General features: G+C 44.1%; 1 non-coding gene across 1 annotated transcript; it reads left to right on the top strand.

The window, feature by feature from the left end:
- The first annotated feature begins 3,910 nt into the window (after positions 1 to 3,910).
- On the top strand, positions 3,911 to 3,984 carry TRNAN-GUU. The gene has a single exon. It is a non-coding gene; the product is annotated as a tRNA-Asn (tRNA).
- The last annotated feature ends 729 nt before the right edge of the window (positions 3,985 to 4,713 follow it).

The following is a 4,713-nucleotide window of genomic DNA, read 5'->3' on the forward strand; positions in this document are numbered from 1 at the left end:
TAATAATAATAATAATAATAATAATAATAATAATCCCAAGGAAATTAGGAAACAAAAGCATCCCAGGGAGCATAACGCAGTAAAAGCTATTGGATCAAAAACTATTTTACTTTCCTGTTATGTAAGCAAAATTCCTAATGAATTGAAATGAGTGCATCAAGAATTACATAGGTTGATCCAAAACTAAGGCCTTTTATTTCTATTTAAACTACAAAGAGAACGATAACTTTATTTGATGGAGCAAATTTTCAGCTACCAAACACTGTTTTTCAGCATCCACCATTAGCTGGGCATTTTAGTCACTGATGAACAAGAACCTGCATGGTATGCTCATAAATAACTACATCAACAGACATGATCTACTGTCACTGTCGCCACTGCTGAAACACACCACCCACCACCTCACTGTGTTAACATCCACAGTTTAGTCTCCTTAGGCATTCAGCAAGTATTAGTGAATGGCAATGAACATAATTTTTTCCACATGGAGGAATTCCATTACACATCTTTCCTTTGTATGTAATTCCATGTCAGAAGACATTCTCTCAGACTGCCCTCTGCTGACATCTGTCACATGGCAACAAAATGTGATAAAATATTGGCTCCCTCAGCCCCATGTAGACCATCACCGGGTGTTGCACATGATCTCACAGCAACACTTTGATGGCATTTTGTTCCTTCCGGTGATCCTGGAGGCTCAAAGACTCACAGGGAGTAATACAGATGTTTCAGAGGTACCAGGAGGGGAAGGTCTGCTCTCCAGGGCAAGATACAGGCTGTATTTCTATCCTGGGTCAACACTTGGGCTTGTACCAGAGCATGACCCTGACTCCAGTACCATACCTTCTGGCCAGATGTCTGCAGCTGCATAACTGCATAATTTTTGCCACAGACTGGTTAGGCACAGATAGCTGATTCCTGGGTGGTCCACTATGCAATCCAAAGAGTGAGCCCCTGGTACGCAGCCCAACTATCTGTGCAGATGTTCAGGATACTGTCACCGGGTTCCTTGGTTATAACCATCCACATGGCTTGCAGAAGCCCATTGGCTTCTCTGACCATCCCCCTCATCAAACCAGATGGTCTCAGTAGAGGGATGGTATGCTATTGCTCGCCACTTGCTCGGGTTGCCTCTGCTGGACCCATCCGTATACCAGGCATCTTCAGGAATAGGATATCTTCCTTCCTGAACGGGACTCTTCTCTGGTGGAGCAACCATCGGTTCTTTTGGTGCATCACTGTGATATGTCACTGGGCCTAGGATCTTCTGTAGTTCTTCTTTCAGTGGTGATGAAGACAGACTACTTCTCTGGCTGAGATAGGTGACCCATTGTGCCACTGTTTGTGCTTGGGCCACCCCCATCTTAGGAAGGTGGGTCAGATCTTTCACCCACCCCTGAATCGGCAGAGTGGTTTTAACTAAAATTTCAGCCATTTGGGTTATTGGCTCTACCACCTGTTGTCACGGGTTAACCTGTGGGGGGACCCACAGGACAGCTAGCCCAAAAGGAAAGGGGGGAAAAAAAGGGGAAATTAGAAAAGAAAACAGCGGCAACAATCTAAGGAGGCACACTTATTTACTAAATACTATATCAAAATACAGGATAACAAAATATAATACAATATAATTGAAATTAAGGCTAACAAATCAAGCAAAATAGGAGAGAGAGTGAGTCCCAAAACCAAGAGGCCTACTGTAGCTCTAGGCGAAACAGCTGGAAGGCTCCCACACGCTCCCCCCTGGCTCCAAGGATTCAAGAGAGTGAGTCCATCCCCAAAGTGAGATTATACAGCATTCTTGTCCTGTGACTTATCCCTGACCATGATGTTCTCTGGGATATGTAGTCTTCTTCTGTGAGCTGCACATTCAGTAAAATTATCCATGCTTTACATGATGTTATGATGTGGAATACTGATAGCAAAATTACAAAACCATGACACTGGTAATGCGGAGTAGGCATCTTATAACTGTTCACAGAATCACAGAATTATAAGGGGTTGGAAGGGACCTCCAGAGATCATTGAATCCAAACCTCATGCCAAAGCATGTCCCCTACATGAGTTCACACAGGTAAGCGTCCTGGTGGGTCTTGAATATCTTCAGAAGGAGACTCTACAACCCCCCTGGGCAGCCTGTGCTAGAAATGTCCCTGACCCGTGCCCAGGGGAGGGAGCACACCTCCCTGCGGGTAGGGTCGGGCCAGCATATAGGGCCTTCCATTCCTCGCAGAAGGGAGTCACCTATGACAACTACCCTTCTGTCCTTCCAGGTGGAGGCAGTCTTGAGGCATGGGGTTGACCGCTTCCCCCGAGGCACCCTCACAGGTGGGGCTGCTTCCACATCGGCATTCACCTCTCCCTCGGGTTCCAGGGCCCCAAACCTATTTTGCAGAGGCACCTGGGGAGCCGAGCATGGTCGTGGGGGGGGACGCCCACTTCGCCGAGCCGGTATCCATTTCCACTCCTCTCTCAAATTGCCTTGCTCTGCTTGGCAACAACAGGGCAGGGGGTCCACCACTGTGTGGTGAATATCACCTTGCCCTTCTGGGAGAGAGTTACAGTGCTTTTGCCACTGCCCCACACCCCCCAGTTCTTCATTAGTATTGGTAGGGGTAGGAGAGGGCTCAGTGCAGCAGGAGCACAGTCCATCTGCACACTCCTTTCTATCGCCTATTCGCAAGGTGACCGGGGGCAACATGCTTCTTGGGGAGCCTCAGCTGTGTGCCTGGATCCCAGGGCCGATAGGGCCTGGCACCACCCATCAATTTCAATTTCACAGTCCTTAATGGACCTCAGCCTCTCCACCTCCTCCTTCAGGTCAACCACAAGGCTGAGTAAGTCATTTAGCTGGTCACACCTTACACAAGACTCCATTGCCTGGTACTGCAAAGGTAATGATACAAGTTAACGTTATAAGGTTTTCTCTGGTTAAACAGGTCACACACCACTAGATTATGGCAATATGCTGGTGAATGCACATACCCCTGTTGCAAGCACAGACTGATCTTGTGATTCTTCAGCAACTAGAATACTGAAGAATATATTTGCTAAATCTAGGCCACAGTGGTAGGATTTTATCTCCTTGCTCAGTGCTCCCACTGGGGAGGCAGCATTGGGTAAGGCCGCATGAATATGTGGTGTGACCTTATTCAATTCCCTATAATCTACCATCATTCTCCATGTTCCATCCGACTTTCGCACTGGCCATATTGGGGAATTATATGGGCTATGTGCAGGTCTTATAATGCCAACTTTTTCTAATTCCTGCACCATTCTTTCATATCTTTCATCTTGTCCAACTGGGAGTCTTACATTAGTAACCTGGCATGATTTTAGCAGGCAAATAGGCTCATGTTTCACATGGCCTCTCAATATTGCCTGTACCGCCTGGATACTAATGCATCTTTGTTGGGCAGCTTGATGGACTACGGACTCTGAGGCCACCAAGTGGTTTAGTATGGAGACTAAGGTTCCATATAGATGGGAAGGGGTCTGTTGTAAGATTAAGTCTCTCATACCTACTGAAAATCTTACCATAGCTGGGCTGTCAAATGTTTCTTCATAGGTTGCCTCTCTTATACCCAATTTGTGAATGTAATTTTGAAGGTCCTCCATGGAGGACCATAACTGTATCTAACAGTAGATTTGATTTATTAACACAGACCATATGGTGTGCCGCCATCAACCAATCTAATATGGAATGGTTTTCATTGGTATATTGGACACCAGCATATAATCTCTGCCTAAGGGCAGGATGCACAGTCACAGTTGCCAATTTAGAGATTTCTGGCCCATGTTTGCCTCAGGTGATCAATTCCCTCTTCCCCCCCCCTCCCCCTCCCTTTCCTTTTCCTTTCTTTTTTAAAAAGCATTATTGTATTTTATAAATAGATTTTATAGTTTAAGGGAAGTCTCTGTGGCGCAATGGGTTAGCGCGTTCAGCTGTTAACTGAAAGGTTGGTGGTTCAAACCCACCCAGGGACGTAGGTGTTTGTTTAAGTTTGGAGGTGCTGATCTTTTGAACTCACCTCCAACTTTATCTGCTCTACGATACATGTTTTACATAATCTTTCTCTTCTGAAATATGGAAAAAAAAAGCCACATACAGTGTTTCAAGAAATAAAATTTCATACTGTGTTTCAAGAAATAGCATTATGTACTCTGTTTCTGAAGCACTGAATGGAGTCTGGCATATATAAACATTAAAGCACCATCTTATATTTTAAAATTATGTGTTTTCATAGCACTGCTTGAACAAGTATATAGATGATCCCAGTCACTAACAAAAAGATGCATAACCTTCTCATCTAAACCACCAATTAAATAATTTCTCCAGATAGATATATTTATAATGTTATATTCACAGTTTTGTTGTGGGCAAAAATTGACCATATTTCATATATGGATTGTTAGCCTAATCAAAATCTTACACATTCAAACCAAGTACATTAAAATATTTACATAATAATAATCTTAAACTTGTTATACAGTGATTATCTACTTCTTTTCACTGATGTTATACTCACCATTTCTGGTGAAACATCTTCAGATGAAGAGGTGGCAGATATCACAATGAATAGAGGCACCTAAAGCTGTGGTCAGGAGATTAACATTGGTGGGAGATGGAGGTTGCTGGTTCCTCAATGTTGTGGTCTGACTTATGCCATTCTTATATGTTTACAGGGTCATATAACTACAAAGCCTATAGCGTTC

The sequence above is a fragment of the Coturnix japonica genome, chromosome 1 (genome assembly GCF_001577835.2).
Source record: "Coturnix japonica isolate 7356 chromosome 1, Coturnix japonica 2.1, whole genome shotgun sequence".
Taxonomy (NCBI): domain Eukaryota; kingdom Metazoa; phylum Chordata; class Aves; order Galliformes; family Phasianidae; genus Coturnix; species Coturnix japonica.